Here is a 19,535-nt window from a genome sequence, read left to right as displayed (position 1 = left end):
TGCCTCTGAAAGAATCCATGATGTCCACTCACCAAACCCGCATATACTCATCTCCAGAGGTCACAGATGAAGGATATAGAGTAACAGTGACCCCCCATATCATGTTTACACATAGAAAGATTTATCTTTCAGCATATATACAATTCTTTCTTGTAGTGCTGCATTTAGAATTAAATGTTTTTTTTTAGTTATTTATTTTTAATATTTTAGGAATAAATTCGGTCCATAAAAAGGTCTTTTCTCATGGGCTATGCCTACTGCTTTCAGCAAAAGACCCAAGAACAATTAAATACTTTCAATAAATAAAAATAAACAAAAAATAAAATAAAAAATAAAAGACCTAAAGAACAGATTACCTGATGAATGAACAGAATAGGTGGAGGAATCCTTTGACATCAGTGCCCATTCCATTTTTTTTTTGGGCATTTTACAACGGGACCTTAGCAGACCCATGTTTGATCTATGGGCAGCTGTAGAAAAAAAAAAAAAACGAGCTTGCAATCATTTACTACCCCCCTGGTCTGTCACGTGAAGGTCTGTAAAAACAGCAAAAGGACGCAAGTCTTTTCAGTTTTTTTCTTATCCGGACCTGGACAGACTCAGAGGTAATCAGAAGTAAACGGACACACGTATGTTTATATCTGCCTGCCCATTGACTTCCAAAAGTTCTGAAACAAAATCAACAAGCGGACCTGATGAGAAAGTCCATGTGAAAAGACACTGCAGAGAAACGTATCCACTGAGCCTTTAGTCTTGGGGTACACTGGTGTGATGCGGGAATCTGCGCGATTTTTGTTCCCGCATCGCATCTGACTCATTGGCAGTTCACACAGACATCTGCGAACACCCAAAACGGTTCACAGAACGCATTTCGAAATGTGCAAATCGGATCACACGGATCTGAACATCCATGCCATCCGATTCCAGTGCAGACCAAAATAAAAAAGGGTCCTGCACCATTTTGGTGCGAATGCAATGCGATTTCAGCCATACAAACTGTATGACTGAATTTGCATGGCACAGACATCGCATGCGATGTGCACAGCAATGCGGTGCAAATCAAATGCGATTTCTGGCATCGTCTAAGTGTGAACTCAACCTTAATCTCAGAATACTAATCATGGCCCATACATGCTTTGATAAAATGATTGATTTTTTTTTCTCCCCCCAATTGATGTCTTCCGATAGGAATAATCAATCTTTAGCCAACAACCCATTCAAAACAATATTACACACATGGTTTGGTGCATTTTGAGCGATAGTTGGAACATACGTACGTTGGTTATTTACTGCATCTCCATTTTACCATAGATTTTCATAACCTGATGGATAAAAATCCAATCAAATTTATGAACAAGGCATTTCATTGCTGCCAATCGAAAGCGATCTGCCCTGGCTGAGCCACTGATCTGATCCAAGTCGAGTCTTAATCGATCAGAAGGGAAGTTGATGGTTTGGTTTAAATTGCACATCAACTGGATTAAAAAACAAAAACAACGTTTGTAAGGCCACCAGAAGTGCCGATTCACACTACTGCGACTTGGGATCCGACTTGTGTCACCCCAAGTCACGCGACATGAGAAATTCAATTGAAGTGAATAAGAGCCGTCTTAATGTACACTACTGAAGTCGCTCCGACTTCAGAAAAGGTTCCTGTACTACTTCAAGGAGACTTCTAGGCAACTTGCACCCATAGATTTCAATGGAAGTTGCCTCCAAGTCGGATCTATATCTTAACTGAAACAACTTTACAGGAAAAGAAAATAGTTTTCTCAGGCAAACCCCTCCCTCCCACAGAGCTGATTATTCTGTGATTGGCCACAGCCAAAGTCGCCTGTCCTGGAGGCAACGTTAAGTTGCGTTGTAAGTTGCTCCAAGTCGCGCTGAAGACGCCTTGCAAAATCGCGCTGTAAGTCGGGTTGCCCCTGTGTGAATCGGCACTTAGTGTGCCCAGAGAAATATGATAGCCATCTTTAGAAACAAACAATTGCTTGTCAATTATTTACTTAGATAAAAAAAATATTGTATCAACACCAGTGCTCTTTTCACAACACGGTGTTGAGTTGGATTGCTTAAAAATGCAGACGGTCATTAAAGTGTCATTTTGCAGCACTCAAAACAAAAAAATAAAAAAACCACAAAACAAACAAACAAAACAAAACAAAACAAAACCCACACAAAAAAAAACCACAATAAAATGAAAACAAAACAAAAAACAAACAAACAAACACTGCATCGCCCCTATGGGCAGGTATGAATGAGCCCCAAAGGAAGTATTAAAGGGGTTTTAAAAAGGTACAATTTTCTTCCCTAAATAGCTTCCTTTACCTTAGTGAAGTCCTCCTTCACTTACCTCATCCTTCGATTTTGCTTTTAAATGTCCTTACTTCTTCTGAGAAATCCTCACTTCCTGTTATTCTGTCTGTAACTATACACTGTAATGCGAGGCTTTCTCCCTGGTGTGGAGTGTCGTGCTCTCCCCCTCCCTTGGACTACATGTGATTTAGGACGCTCTCTACATTGCAGAAAGGAGCTGTGCGTTAGTGGGCGTCCTGACTCTCCCGTAGTCCAAGGGAGGGGGCGAGCACGACACTCCACAACAGGGAGAAAGCCTCACATTACTGTGTGGAGTTACAGACAGAAGAACAGGAAGTGAGCATTTCTCAGAAGAAATAAAAACATTTAAAAGCAAAATGGAAGGATGAGGTAAGTGAAGGAGGACTGCACTGAGGTAAAGGAAGCTATTTAGGAAAAAAAATTGTACCTTTACAACCCCTTTAAAAGAGAAGTGTGGGAAATTAAAAAATAAACCTACATATTCACCTAGATGGCTGCAGCATCAATCCAATGCTGTAGTTGTCCCCCGAGAATGGAGCGATCAGTTTTCGGGTCTGCTCTGAGCACAGAGCGGTGACTGTCATTTACCGCTGTGTGTTCCACCCCTCCAGTGCTCACTGGAACGCCAAACTGTTGTTGGGCATCTGGGCGGATCCTGACATCATTGTCCGGATCCCTAAGGAGTCTGGACTGGCTCTGTGACATCAGCCAACAGAGGACTTTAGCCCACTGTTGGCTGAATCTGGGTCAAAGGAGTGCAGAACTAAGTGCATTCCTGTGATCCACAGGGGAAGCTTTTGGTCATACTTCTCCTTTAAATGTTTACATAATAATCATTTTCAGGAAACTTTAATCACAAATCTAACCTAAAAGGTGTATATACCAGCATGATCTGCGTCCAAATCTTATCATGATTATAAACTTGTGAAAGCAAACAGGGTTGTAATAATAGAATCCAGTCTGTTTCATCAGAAAAGCATGCCAAGCAATCGTACAAATACAAACCAGACAAAATGCTTCATTTTTCTACACACAAGAGTGAAAAAAGAAGAAAAGTCTTCACCTTCCCCCAACAGCGAGATGCTTGTGAGGTGTACAAAGGTAAGGTTTAGTGTGTGCTATCAGAGGTGAACAGCAGCAATAGAGCCGCAGTCCCCTTGGAAACGCGCTGCACCCTCTGTTTGATGAGCAAACAATGGTACCTTTTGAGCCAGTACCAAGCAGGCAGGGCAAGGGGCAGCCAAACAGTCATGGAACTTACAGGAGTTGATAAAGCACATGAATTCACTCACAGGTCACAAAGAAAAAAAAAAAAGAAAATTCAAGCATGACAATAGAAAGCGAGACTTCATTTCACAGCACCAGCTCATCAACATTTGGATACAGAACAACCACCACACACGGCTTGTATTCTCACTCGGGTTATTTAGCTGAAGGACCATTGAAAGACCCTTCATCAAAAAAAAAAAAAAAACACTGTAAAAAGATGGCCATTTACAAGTGAATTCGCACATCCTCATCCTCGCTTTAAGCTGTAAACAATTTATCACTACCTCAAGCAAGCAGTAAAACAAGGTGCGTCTTCTCATCCCCTCGTCCATTAAAAGGCACAGTCAAACATTGAAAAAAAAAGAAGTACAGAGTTTCTTGGCCTTGGGGAGTGGCAGAATATACAGTGAATCGAAGGAATCTCGGAGCAGCAGATACATGCTCAAACATGGCCTAGCCTGGGTAACAAACAGATAACTGATGCTACAGAATTCTTAGCAGAGAAGCACATTTAAGGCACGCATATCAAAAGATGTTGTAGAAGACCAAATCTGCGGTTAGTTTCTCTGAATGAGCCCTAAAGAATAGCTGCATCACGTGTGCGCGTGTGTGTGACAACAGATAGCGTTCAATAAAGGTGAAAAACAAACCGCAACCATAGTACAATTTTATTTAAGGATTGCCTTCCCCATCTGACACCAACCAGGTAAAACCCTACTTCTTATTCTCTAAAAACACTAAAAGCTTTATTGTGCAAAAAATAAAAACATCAAAAATTGAGGTGCATGGTGCAACGGGAGATGCCATCCCGATAGATAAACCTGCATAGTGATTGAGCAGCCTCTATTTTACTTGATGAAGGCCCCTTGAACCTCCCTTTTATGGAAAGGGAGCCTTGACTGCGGGAAGCATGGCATCACTGTGGGGGTGAACCTCTAAAGCCGTCCATTTATGGAGCGATTTTCTTTTCTGCAACCACGGGTTGCAGGAAAGAAAAAACGCTCGATACCCCATCAATACCGACTGTGGGAATCCCTCCCATGGAGCCATTATGTTCTCCCAGCAGTTGGGCGAGGGTAATTACCCTCGCCATGAGAACACATCGATTACCATACCCGCTAGCAATAATCGCATTTAAAATCCAAGAGGCTGGTTGTACCCAAGTTGATCGATCAAATTGGGTACATTCAGCCTGCCCATACATGGTTTCGAATCTTGTTCGGTCCCTGCTGAACTGGCCGAGATTCTAATTGTCTATAGCCAGATTAACGCAGGGAGGTTAAGTGGCTCCGTTAGGATTGGCTACAAAGACCCAAGGTGACCGGGTGAAGCCTGAACTCTAGGGAAAGACTACGCTGGAGCACATTCCATTGCTCTGAGGAGATTCAGCTGTCACAAGAGTTGCCCACCCATCTGCCTCTTGTGATGTTTTGTCACAGCTTTAATGGCGGTTTTGACCTTCCCAGCAATTGATGTTGCTGTATGGGCTTTGCCCTCAAGTTAAATTCAGTCTAATGCCTGTCTGGCACTGATGGCAAGGACAGGCCACTTATGTTAGTTTATGTTTTACGGGTGCTCACAATATCATTGTGACCGGCATCGTGGGTTGGCTACATTTGGAATGTTCAATAAAGCCGTGGTCTTGCCTTATTGCCAACGTAATCAGCTTATGTATTTTTTGGGGGGTTTATTCGTTGGTGATAAATGAGCATATGCCAAAGACATGCTGGTAGGTTAATTGGATCCTGTCTAAATTGGCCCTAGGATGAATAGGAGTTAGGGACTTTAGATTGAAAGCTCCTTGAGGGTAGGGACTGATGTGAATGTATATATATGTGTGTGTGTGTGTGTGTGTGTGTGTGTGTGTGTGTGTGTGTGTGTGTGTGTGTGTGTGTGTGTGTGTAGCGCTGCGTAAATTGACAGTAACTGAAATAGTAGTAATAATAATAAAAATAATAATAATAATAATAATAATAATAATAAGCTTCTCCTCAGCAGTCATGCCTCGAAGAGTCAGGAGGTATGTCTTAACCCACCACCAGTGTAGAGTACTGTGGGGGCTTGAAGAGGAGAGCTGTTATTGAGCTGGGAGATAAAGATCCTGAAGCCTGAATGGTTAAGATAAGTAACCATATCTGTTGGTGCATGACCTGGATAAAGTAAACCTTTCCCAAACCTGTGAAATTCAAAGTAAGCACATGATGAAAAATTACGTAAGCACGGGTTCCCCTTTGTGAAAGAAGCATCAGCATGTCAAACAGATTAGTAGATCTGTAAATATATATAAGCTGGCCAATAAAAAGTACCAATAGGTGGTGAAAAGGGCCAGGGCCATACAACGTTTGGAGACTAGCATAATGCCGCGTACACACCATCACTTTATGTGATGAAAAAAAACGACGTTTTTAAAAACGTCTCTTTAAATGACCGTGTGTGGGGGAAAACGTTGTTTTATGTCTTGTGAAAAACGACAAAAAAAAAATTGAAGCATGCTTCAATTTTATGTGTCGTTTTTCAAAACGTCATTTTTTACTTCACAGAAATTGACCGTGTGTAGCAGAAAACGACGTTTAAAACAATGTTTTTACACCCGCGCATGCCCAGAAGCTAGTTATGAAGCGAGCTTCAATGGAAAAACGTGGTGAACGTAACCTCGCTTTGCTAGAGCATTGTGAAAAAACGATGGTGTGTAGGCAACTTCGTCTTTGAAAATTGAAGTTTCAAAAACTTCGTTTTTTACTTCACAGAAAATGTCATTTTTTTTCATCACATAAAGTGATGGTGTGTATGCGGCATATCATTTCATTCCCTCACATATTCAGAGATGTAACCTCTTCTTAAGCATCGTTTTTATGACTTGCTCACTTGCTTCTCTTCTACGGTGTTCTATTACCATGTGTATAAATGTCGAAATGTACGAGGGCTCCATTTAAACTAAAATTTTGATCACGGCAAGAGTCAGTGTACATTTCTGGCTTAGTAAAATACTGTATCTGTACATACGTGTGGGGATAACATTAGAAAGTGAACTTTTGAAAACTGACAAAGCAAGAAAACGCACAAGATGTAAAGGAGCCTCAAACATAAGGCTTGAAAGGAGCAACAGTTGGTGCCCAGAGCATTTCTCCCCCTCCCCCTGCTCTCCATCTCTTCCACACCCTTCCAGCAACTATCACAAATCCTCAGGCCTCACGACTGCCAGCTGACAGAACTGTTTAGTCAGCAACCAGAGGTAGAGATACAGAAAGCTTCCACGACTCCATCACTTCAGCCCACATCCAACGGCCCCCCAGCTCCACAAGCACATTAATCGAGTACCACTAATAGCAACACACACTCCCCACACTAAAAACTCTTCTTTGTATACTTCTTAGAATTATTACCAACTGGCAATATATATTATTTCAGTGTTAAAAATAAAACAATCAACTCCATGTACCAGTATAAAAATTACAATATTTAATACTAATATCAGATGAAAAAACAAAAATGTCTACATACACAAAAAAATTCTATAGCGCACATCAGTAGGAATAGAACTCACGTTCACTACTATTATCATGTTTTGTGCTGAGACTATCCTCATTTTATTGTCCAAATATGCTTTTCTTTAAAATAACATATTGTATAATAATAATAAAACTAATCCCATATAACACAGGTGTCAAACACAAGGCCCGTGGGCCGAATCCGCCCTCCTCTGGTCCTACTCCAGACCCTTAGGCCGCGTACACAGGATCAGTCCATCCGACGAGAACGGTCCGAAGGACCGTTTTCAATCGGTTAACCGATAAAGCTGACTGATGGTCTGATGTGCCTACACACCATCAGTTAAAAAAACGATCGAGTCCAACGCAGTGGTGTAAAACACAACGACGTGCAGAGAAAAATGAAGTTCAATGCTTCCAAGCATGCGTCGACTTGAATTTTGAGCATGCGCGGGTTTTTAACCAATGCTTTTGCGTACAAACCATCGGTTTTGACCTATTGGTTAGGCGTCCATCGGTTAAATTTTATAGCAAGTTCTCTTTTTTTGGACCGAAGGATAACTGACCGATGGCGCCCACACACGATCGGTTTGGACTGATGAAACTGATCTTCCGTCCGTTTTCATCGGTTTTGACTGATCGTGTGTATGAGGCCTTACTTTCTGCTTTCAAGCAATAGATACAGCTTCTTCCCAGCAGCAGCATAAGGAAAAAGGGGTACACTGATGTAAGGGAGAGTGGGGGGACTCAACTTCTGATGGTCGGGTGGCTCTTGACATCCAATGTAAGGGGAGGGGATGCTCTGGACATCTAATCTTACAGATACAACTGGCCTTTTTGAGGACAATCAGAATGCCGATGCGGCCCACAATGAAATTGAGTTTGACACCCCTGCCATATAACATGATGCTGTAATGAACAAAAAAGCATACAAAAAGTTAAACATTTCTAAGCTTTTATGCCCCTAAACAAATCCATAAAGCCACTAAAGTCACTCCTGCCCAGAACAGTGCCCGGTGTATAGGGTATCTCTAGCGTTTTATTGTTTTGGATATTTTTAGGTAGGAATTTACAACTTTGGATTGGAGTTTCCATTTTAGGGCTCTTTCACATGGATGGACTCTGCCAGCAGATCCGCCTGTTCAGCTGGGATCTTTCCACTGATACCTGCTGAGCAGGTGGAGGACAGGTCCGCCTATGCACAGCGGACACCGCTTTCCTCTATGGGCAACTGGATGTAAACAGGCCGCCCGTCCCGTTTACATCTGAATGTCATCCGATCTGCCAGATGGGTCAGAAACGGATTCCCCATCCGTCTGTTTTTAGCTGAACGGATCGGATGTCTACGGACACATATCCATTGACACCTGCCTCTCCATAGGAGGGCAATGGATGGTGCGATCAGGTCAAACCTAAAAAAATAAAATGACAGGCGGACCAGAATCGATCCACCCCTGTAAAGGGGTCTAAACACCAAGTTCTTAAGCAACTTTTACATTTGCAAAAGAACACCACGATTCGAGTACAAGGCGGTTTCGAATAGGCAAGAGCAACCTTTCAGGCAGGGTTCTGTGGAATCATAGGGTCCCTTCAAAGATTATTAGGGGTTTCTTTAACAAACAAATCCTACTTCTTAGGCCCCTTTCACATTGAGGCGTTTTTCATGCGGTACAGCGCTAAAAATAGCGCTGCTATACCGCATGAAAAAACCTGCCCTGTATTGTTCAATGTGAAAACCCAGAAGGCTTTCACACTGAAGCGGTGCGCTAGCAGGAGCGCTCCAAAAGTCCTGCTAGCCGCATCTTTACCGCGGTATAGGAGCGGTGTATTCACCGATCCTATACCGCGCCTTCCCATTGAAATCAATGGGAAATTGCGGTAATACCGCAACGAATATCGCGGTAAATACGACGGTATAGCCGCGCTACAAATAGCGCGGCTATACCATCACCGCGGCTCCACGCCTCAATATGAAAGAGGTCTTAGATAAGTACCAATGACCCAAATGATCTTTTTGGCTATCTATAAAGGAGAATGCTTCCCACTGAGTACCATTGAAAAGAGGTCCTTCTCACAAATGGACACCAACATAAATGGGCCAATCTCTATTGATCACTAATGAAAGGAGGAACTGCAATGACCACCAACATGAATAAGCACTGTCCGCATTTTCTTTTGTACCATTATTATTTAATACTGAAAATAATTAGCAAGGGTCCCTTGAGACCTGAAAGTTATTTCAAGGGTTAAGAAAGGCTGGGCTAAGGGATGAGAATAAAGCCTCGTACACACGATCAGTCCCTCCGATGAAAACGGTCTGAAGGACCGTTGTCATCGGTTAACCGATGAAGCTGACTGATGGTCCGTCGCGCCCACACACCATCAGTTAAAAAAAACGATCGCGTCAGAACGTGGTGACGTAAAACACAACGACGTGCTGAAAAAAACGAAGTTCAATGCTTCCAAGCATGCGTCGACTTGATTCTGAGCATGCGTGGATTTTTAAACCGATGGTTGTGCCTACTAACGATCGGTTTTGACCTATCGGTTAGGGATCCATCGGTTAAATTTAAAGCTTAACCAATGGTTAAATAACCTATGGGGCCCACACATGATCGGTTTTGACCGATGAAAACGGTCCATCAGACCGTTGTCCTCTGGTTAACCTATCGTGTGTACGAGGCCTAACAGGTTTTTAATATTTATGCCCCGTTAACAAGTTGGAAGGCCTGTAATGTGTGCTTTCCAACTGAGTTAGAAGTATAACCTTCTGCTTTAGCGCTCAAAAACAAAACAAAATGGAGAATTCTACAAAGTGGAGATGTGTTCAATGCCATTTACTCCTACTGTTTGGCGAACTTTGAAAAAAATGAATGGCTCTAATGGCCACATACAGATGAATTTATAGTTCTAAAACAACCAATTAAAAAAAAAATCATCATATATAAATGACATTACAAAAAAGTTTGAGACTGAAAACTCATGTTACCATACACAAAAAGCAGTAAACATTAGAGAATTCAGCTCTTCCATCCTTTGTAATGAATTTTTGGCCACCAAGCTGTCTGTGTCCAATTAACCCCTTAGGCCCAAGTATCCCACGCTGGCTGTTGGCAGCAAATATTTTAATGGAAATCAGACTGCTCTGGGCAGTGTTCCCCATGTTTTCTCTCCCTCCCTTCAGCTTGGAGACGATTTCTGCTCTAGCAACTTCCCCCATCTTGTGAGAGCAGTATGTACAGTACAGCCTTCATGTTTCACTTCCTTCATCACTGATGCCTGTCTAGGTGCTCCGTCTGCCTCCACATCCAACGTGTCAGCGTCTATACATACTAGTTAGAAAAAAAAATTGACATTACAATTTCTACAACCAGTTTAAAAAGAGGGGAGTCCTACAAATCCGACTGGCTATACTGTCTGAAAATGAAGATCTATGTGACACAAGTTCATGTTATATTCTTTTCATGTGTCTGTGTTGCAACATTATTTCAGACACACCGAGCATTCTTTTGTGAGTAACATATAAAGAAGAACTCCAGTAGTCACTGCTTGCATAGGTGTTCTGTTACATGGTCAGCTTAAAGTGAACCTTTCCTCAAACATGTAGACAAAATAATATCAATCTTCTTCAGCTGTTGCAAAAGCACTCGTTTTTCCACAAAACTGGCAGTCAAAGCAGACTAAACAGTGCTGTTACCAATATGCAAATGTTGACGTCATGTCAAATCAACAGCTAAAAGCAGGAAGCGGCCAAGATTCAATCCATGTATGGGAAGGCTGAATGTACCCAAGTTGGTTGATCAACTTGGGCGCAATCGGTCTGCCGGATTTTACTTATGATTATCGCTAGTCACTGTAGCGCTAGTAATAACCACTGTGTTCTCCCAGTGGGGACGGCTTCGCCCACCCCCCCACTGGAAGAACACAATGGCTCAGTGGGAGGGATTCCCCTGTCAACACAGTCTGGTTGCAGGAAAGAAAATTGCTCCGTATACGGCCTGCTTAAAGTGGATGTAAACCCTCCATACACCCAGTGAACAGCCTCAGATGATACACAGATTAACCAAATCTCCCTACATAGGTTTTATATGTATATCTGCTGTCTTCACATTTATATACCGTTTAGAAAGTTGAGATCCTGTTAGGAGATTTTCTCTTCCTGGTTAACACAGAGTGTGATGTCTGGGCATACAGCCAAGATAGCTAACATTGCTGATTGGAGGAAAGGCACACACCCTCTCTCATCATAGGCAGAGACTCTCAGAGCTGTTTTGCAATAGGAGCTGCTCTCTGCTACTCTTTTTTAGCAACCTCCTTTGACAAAAGACTCTGTCTGCTTTTGTCAAAAAAGCCTAAAAATATGTCAGGAGTTCTCAGGCTGATAACAGAGGAACCGTTCAGAAGAGAGCTATAAAAGACTTGGCTCATTGAAAAGAGATAATAAAATACTGCAGATATATGTGCCCAGCTCAAATTAAATGAATCGGGTTTACATCCACTTTAAGGCCAGTTTGAATCGCAGCTGATTCAGCAGGAACTGGCCAAGATTTGAGCCATTGATGGGAGGCTGAATGTACCAAGTTGATCGTGCCTGCTGGATTCGCTTGTGATAAATTGTATGTGGCTGTTATAGCCACTAGCGATAGCCACTGTCTTCTTCCGGTGGGGACGGCATCCCCACCTGCCCCCTTCTGGGAGAAGAAAATAGCTTGGCAGGAGGGATTATCCTGTCAGCATTGTGTATTGATGGGAGAATCATGCAAATTTCTTTCACGCAAAGAAGAGCAAATAGTAAATGTTAATATTTATCCTTGTATTTATTTTAATATCTACAGAGCAGCGATTTTGTTTTAGAGGGTTCCAGAAGACCATAGATTTTTTTTAAGGGTTCCCCCAGATTACAAAGATCTAGAAAAGAATGCTGTATGTCAGGGGTGCCCCAACCAGCGGCCCAGGGGCCACATGTGGCCCGCGGAGCCCTCTGATGTGGCCCGCGACCTCCTGCTTTGGGATAGCAGGTTCGCAAGCCCAGATTGCAAGTTGCCGACCTGTGTGAAAGCAGCCTTAGGCCCATTTTAACATGATCGGCTCAACCCACACAGACCCTCCATTCCTCTCTATGTAGAGGCAGATGTAAACAGACTTGTGTCCATTTGCACCCACCTACCTATAATCCAATCCACCAAAAAAAAAAACAGAAGGGGATCTGTCCCCTTCCATCTGGTTGGATTGGATGGGAGGGCCCACAGAGTAGAGTGGGCTGTGTCCATGTCCGCTCTGCATATATAAAGTGGGCTGTGTCCGTGTCCTCTCTGCATATACAGAGTGGACATGGATTCTGTCCGCTTCACTTATTGTGGCACGCGACCAGTTACCAAATCGCTTATGTGGCCCTCGCTCTTCAAAAGGTTGGGCACCCCTGCTGTATGTAGAGGAAATAAAACCAGAAAGACTGTCCAAAAAAGTCACAATTTGTAACAATGAAGAAGAAATTCTGATTTTCTAATAAAGAATGTGGTTTAGCGCGAAAAATTACACCAGTTTGCCCCAAAGTGTACAGGCCAATAATGCCGATCATTGTGGCTCAGGGCTTATGCTTCACAGGTTCCTCTTGGCTTATGGTGCTCACACATTGGGGCTATTTACTAAAGGCAAATCCACTTTGCACTACAGATGCACTGGAAGTGCAGTTGCTGTAGATCCGAGGGGGACATGCAAGGAAAATAAAACATTTTTTTTAGCTTGCACATGATTGGATGAAAAAAAATCAGCAGAGCTTCTCCTCATTTCAGATATACCTCTAAGGCTGCGTACACACGGTCGGTCAAAACCGATGGAAACAGACTGAAGGACCTTTTCATCGGTCCAAACCGACCGTATGTGGGCCCCATCGGTCAGTTATCCTTCGGTCCAAAAATGTAGAACTTGCTTTAAAATTCAACCGATGGACGCCTAACCGATAGGTCAAAACCGATGGATAGTACGCAAAAGCATCAGTTAAAAACCCGCGCATGCTCAGAATCAAGTCCATGCATGCTTGGAAGCATTGAACTTCATTTTTCTCTGCACGTCGTTGTGTTTTACGCCACCGCGTTGGACTCGATCATTTTTTTAACTGATGGTGTGTAGGCACATCAGACCATCAGTCAGTTTCATCGGTTAACCGATGAGAATGGTCCTTCAGGCCGTTCTCATCGGATGAGCTGATCGCGTGTACAGGGCTTTAGATTTACAGCGAGCGCACTTGTAGTCCAAAGTGGATTTGCCTTTCGTAAATAACCCCCATGGTAACATACCCAACAACTGCAGTTTGCTTAAAGTCAGAGCTCCTAGTGGCAAGCTATATGTATTAATATGAATATATTCATATTATGTCCAATGATAAGCTCATAATGCTTAGGCTTCTTCATTCATTTTAGAATAAAGCTACTCTATATTACTAGTTTAACATAAGCAGAACTACTGTACATATGAAAAATAAAAAGTCATCATATATGAACTGTAAGTTGCAGGATTCCAACAAGACATTGTTCACAACATCACTAACAGACAATCTATATACCGTATACCCACACATCCTTTATGCTTTTTTTTAACCTTTGCTCCTGCTTTAACGAGTAGCTGCACCCTTTGCTTGGAATTCACCCGTGACACACCATCAAATTCTCTCAGCTTTATACCTTTGTAAGTGTTCAATCTCACACTTTTATCTTTCAAATAACCAAAAGAATTGCTCCTTTTTACACAGCAAATAATGTTTATATAAAGACAGGCAAAATCTGATGTCTGCACAACACCGAAGAGAAATCATGCAACTCGTTATAAAACAAACATCACCTAATAATATAGACTTATTAATACGAATAGTGATATAGTTAAAGTAGTTACATATACCCAGTAAAAGGGACTATCCTCACGTGATAAACAGAACAAATCCACCTACATATGTTGCATCTGTCTATCTGCAGTCTTTGCTTCTCTACAAAAAAAGTGATGAATTGATAAGTTTGTCGGAGGAAAGTTAAATTAAAATAAATAAATAAATAAATAAAATAATGCACACACGCGTGGGAGCCACCGTTCACGGGACAAGGCTCGAAACGGCACCCGTGGCCGTTCCTTCAGAGCACATGCGCCAGTGATGTCACTGGCTGCATGTAATGTAAATATATCCTAAACAGCGCACGTTTAGGAGATATTTACACTACCTATAGAAGTGATGGCGAACCTTGGCACCCCAGATGTTTTGGAACTACATTTCCCATGATGCTCTTGCACTGTGTAGTGTAACTGAGCATCATGGGAAATGTAGTTTCAAAACATCTGGGGTGCCAAGGTTCGCCCATCACTGACCTATAGGTAAGCCTTATTATAGGCCATCCCGTGACCACGTCTGTTTGTAGACGAAACGTTGGGAGGCGGCGCTTTGACGTCACCGCGTTGCACTCGTGAGGACCCCGGATATTCTGGGCACACGCTTCATACACAGACCGGCCGGCTGTGTTTCTTTCTGAATGCCTGTTTTTATTGGATCAAATGTAAGTGCATTACTTTCGTTTTATTAAACATTTTTAAGCAATATTACGCTATGAGTCCCTTTGATCTCTCCTCTCCTATGCTGGAATACTGAGTTGAGCTGCCAAATAGGAAAACTTCAGTGGATAGAAGAGCGAGTCTGTTGTCATAATACGATTGGATTTCGGTTTTGCTGTATTTTACTTACCCTGTGGTAAGAGTCAGTGTTAACTGTTGGTGGAGGTCTCCTGTGTGTCAGTCATCACAACGTTGTGGATTACTCCTAAACACTTTGGGACTTTTTCTTATCACTTTATTTGGGACTATGTACAATTTTTTTAAAGATATATATTTTTTTGATTGGGTTTATTCCCTCCTTTTTCACTAATATTTGTGGACCCCAGTGTTTTTTGTGATTTTTTTCTGATCATTTGGGTCCACTCTTCCTTTATATTTGCACATATTTATTCACTTACTATTTTTCATATGCAATTTATTAATTACATAGCGCGACTCCTTTTGTAGTTTATTATTATAGGCATAGCTACCAGGTAAATGTCTGCAGAGGAAGTTAACCCCCTCTTCAAAGCCGGCGACTTGGAGTGCTCTTGTGAAGAAAATTCTTTGACTACATGTATAAAAGCATGATCCAAATGAAGCTAGCGCGTTTTGACTTTTGCAGCCTTCCTCATTGCATACCATATGCTATGAGGAAGGCTGCAAAAGCCGAAAACGTAATCGCTTAATGATTAAGCACAAGATGTATATGTGAAACGCGGCTATGCGACTGCTTTCTGGTGTCCTTGTTGTCATCACCGTGATTTCAATAAAGGCATTTGGAACCTTTGGATGTGCAGCCGTTCTTTTTCTTCAAAAGCTAAAAACGCGCTAGCATTTTTGTTTCATGCTTTTATACATGTAGCCTATAAAGAATTTTCTTCGCAAGAGCACTCCGAGTCGCTGGCTTTAATCATATGCACATCTACTACCTTGCGAGTTGAACGCCCCCAGCCAGAACCGGACTCCAGCTCCTGGATATAAAATATAGCAGTTGAGCCTGTGTAAAACTTTTTTGGCTGCATCCGACTGGATGCAGATGTGGTTCAGATGACAGTTTTCTGTCTAGCTCTTTCAATTTGTCAAAGGATGTGAGGTGGGAGGGTGCCGACAGGACGGTCCACAAAGCAAAACTCCTCTGGTTCTGCAGGAACCAGACAAAATTGTACACTCCTATGCTGGCCATACACTGACCATTCATATGGCTGTTATAAAATTACAGATCGCCTAATCAGGATGTTGATAAATAGGTGAAAAAAGGTTTGTGTTTTTATGCTTATACAAGTACATTCACTACTCAAATTAATGAAACATGAAGTTCGACATGTAAAATTCTGCTTCCATTTCGCGCAATTTACACGCATACACATGCGATTATACAATTGGGAATTACAGATCTTGGATGCAGATTTCTCTATTTCTACAGATCGGAACACAGTGCAAGTTTAGTGATCTTATATGTATTGTGTGCATGGGTCTGAAGAAAACAACAGAACTGTGTTCAGATCCATAGAGAAACAAAACACTGTACTGATTACAACGCTGTGTGTTTTGCATCCATGTGCATGAGCCCTAAAATGCAAAATAGACCTGTAGCAAAGACAGGTTTTTAAATTCTTGTTTCACACTCTTATTATAGCCAACGTTGCCAATTCAGACATCGCATAAGTAACATATTTACAGGAAAAGTGATAATTTTATCATGACTGGACCATAAACATGACTTTTTACAGAGTGAAACATTGTACCAAGCTATCCCAGCATAAGGTACAATATGTCCAGCATGTTGTTCTGTGAATTCACTTCCAGTCACACTGCTCCTCTGCAGCGCTACAAGTCACCTAACTGGTTGATGTGAAAACAAAACAGAAAATGGGGGCTGTGTTTTAGGTGCAAACAAGTGGTCTGCTTACCATAAATAAACACAAAAATGTGACAGGACATGAAAGTGCTAGAAAATGGACGAAGCTAGAGAGGAAATGTTTCTTTAGTTAGTAATGCAACTATACATTGACTTCTTTTAGCCAGACCTGAGGCAGGTACATTCACCTCAAATAATGCCTTTATGCAAGGAAAATTCAAAACAGACAGGGATGTCAGACATATAATGATGCAGTGAATATTATTTAGAGTAGGTATGACATGCAATCCTCAATACATCCAATTTCATTTTATATATATTTATTATAGTTTATTTGTAATAAACGAATGCACAGTAAAGTGGTGGTATCTCTCAAAGGAACCCCATTTTTTAAGTTTCTGTGCAGGAGAATATATATATATATATATATATATATATATATATATATATATATATATATATACACACATACACACACACACACATTATATATATATATATATATATATATATATATATATATATTACACAAATTTAAGCCAGGCAACCATTTTGGATGCTTCAGGCCACAGGTTCGTGCCTGGGGTCCGTTGTGACCCTGTTCACCACTTCAGGTTTAAATTTTTGCCTAAATTCGAACCTGAATCTGACCCAAAGACACACCGGACCCTTTTTGAATGGCCGCCCCGTACCTGTGTAAACTGGCTTCATTGAGAGCCGGTCACACTCGCCTGTCATGCAAATTGGATGCAGGGCAAATCCACATCCAATTCGTATATGTGCGAACCAATCCTCAAAGTACAATTTTAATTTTAGATAAACATAGGAGGGTTATAAAGCCTATCAGTTTATGGCATTAGTGTCCCATTTGAGAGATTTCCCTTCACCTTGTGTCTCATAGCCAAACAGGAAGTAGGAGGAATTCACTCCAAGATGGAGGTGGAAGTTCCTTGTTGTCACCAGAACTGGTACTCATTGGATGATTTCTCTTCCATTTTTTTTTTTCTAGTGACGGCTCAAAATTAGGGATTTTTTTCCTTAACACTCTGTGATAACAGTCGCCAGGACAAATAGAGAGGGCGAATCTCCCTAAACAGGAGCAAAAGACAGCAATACAAACTTGACAGGTGTTTTAATCCCTTTCCAATCCATCCAAACATAAAAAATGGCTACAGTTGAACTTTAAAGTGGTTGTTAACCCACTGCAACTAAATCGTCTGATCTCCTATATACCAATATAATACGTTTCCCTGTGCCTATGTCATGTCAAAAAAAATCTTCCGAACTGTACCTATATGAGCTTCGCTCCCGGCGCTCAGCCGGTTCCTCGGCTCTCTTCAAGCTCAGGCTCACAGCTTCAGTGGGCGGGGCCGAGCCCTCCTGCTGACATCAGCTGAGGAGGAGGGGAAAAGAGTAGAGGAGACAGAGCAGGGCTGCGGATGATGGAATCAGGTAAACTGACCACAGTGTCAGGGCATAGCAGCCATGATATACCGTGGTCAGTTTGCAGAGGGGAGGGCTTAGCCAGGCATTTCAGGTGTTACAGGGGGCCAAGTGACACAGCACAAGCACTGTGCTGTATAACATGCTTTAAGGGAACAGGATCCGTTTTGTTTTGTTTAACAAACGCTTTAGAGGGGTTGTAAACCCCTCAATGTTTTTCACCTTAATGCCTTCAGGTGAAAACCTCCTTTGATGCAGCAGCCCTTCAGAGCCCCCCTTTTACTTACCTGAACTGGGTCTTTCCAGCAACAGGGATGAACACACCAGCTCCATATGGTGTCTCAGGTCCTGATTAGATAGATGGATAGCAGCGCAGCCATTGACTGCCGCTGTTGTCAATCAAATCCAATGACGCAGGTGCCAGGGAAGAGTCCTGCTGTCTGTGTCAATGGATGCAGCAGCAGGACACGGGAGCGCCCCTGCACAAGTGCCCTGAGGGAGAGCGGCTCTCTAACAGGCCACTCGAGAAGAGGAGAAGCCAGGAGGGCTGCTGAGGGACTCCAGAAGAGGAGGATCGGGGCCACTCTGTGCAAAACCAACTGCACAGAGGAGGTAAGCGTGACATTATTTTTTTTAAACAAATCTTTACATATCCTTTAAGTTAAGGACCTTCCTAAATATTATAATTGACTATATTGGTATGCAGCTTTGTAGTAACAAGACTTCTTTATACATTTTTCAGAGAAATTTCAACCCGATTGGGTTCTGAAGGCAAAAAGGACCGCACACATTTTGGTTATCCTACATTTAATGAAGCTTACCAAGCCTCAAATAAAATTACCTGACAAGTTGTATGAAGACAACACTGATGTCTACAGTGACTGCAACTATCAGTACACACTGGCAGTACTTCATTACCTCAACATAACTTAGGTGATGCATGTACTAAATTGGATGCATATAAACAACTTCTTAAAGTATTACAATTAAGATCAAGGTAGAAATTGATGACATTTGCCTATGACTCAGAAGCAGAATGTGCTCAGAGCACAGCAATTATAGCCTGACTGGGGTGACCATGTGCAGAAATGTTGGGTATCTGGTCCCCTGCTGCATTATGTTTTTCCAACTGGTGGCCCCCATGTCATTATCGTCACCTGTATTGATGTAGGGGCTGATGGGTGGAACAACAGCATGTACCGTGTGACCAAGCACCACCACTCTTAGAGAAGTGTGTGGGATGCTTAAGATTCTTTGGTGGCCATGGTGCTTCAATGGAGCAAAGATAAAATTGGTAAATCCTTGTACTAATATTTAATGTTTTTTTATTTCTTTTTTGCAGTGAACAAAAATGATAACAGGGTCTTTTTAATTTGTATGTTCTATACTAAAAAATTGTTTTACGAAGTACACATTTCTCTATTCTCATGTCCTTTTTTGACCACAGTGACGACTCAATTTTTTCCTCAAACTAATTTAATTTTAGGCGGGATTGAGGTTTGCATTCGGGAAAGTCCATTTGCTCCAAAATTAAATGCTAAAAGGAAACGTTTTTTTTTTTGTTT

The 19,535-nt window shown here is 41.9% G+C and overlaps 1 protein-coding gene across 3 annotated transcripts in view; it reads right to left on the bottom strand.

Moving 5' to 3' along the window:
• Positions 1–19,535, bottom strand: part of RREB1 (ras responsive element binding protein 1) — a 133,971-nt gene that overhangs the window by 92,020 nt on the left and 22,416 nt on the right. The window lies entirely within an intron of this gene.

The sequence above is a fragment of the Rana temporaria genome, chromosome 5 (genome assembly GCF_905171775.1).
Source record: "Rana temporaria chromosome 5, aRanTem1.1, whole genome shotgun sequence".
Lineage (NCBI taxonomy): Eukaryota > Metazoa > Chordata > Amphibia > Anura > Ranidae > Rana > Rana temporaria.
This window is presented reverse-complemented; position numbering and strand designations above follow the sequence as displayed.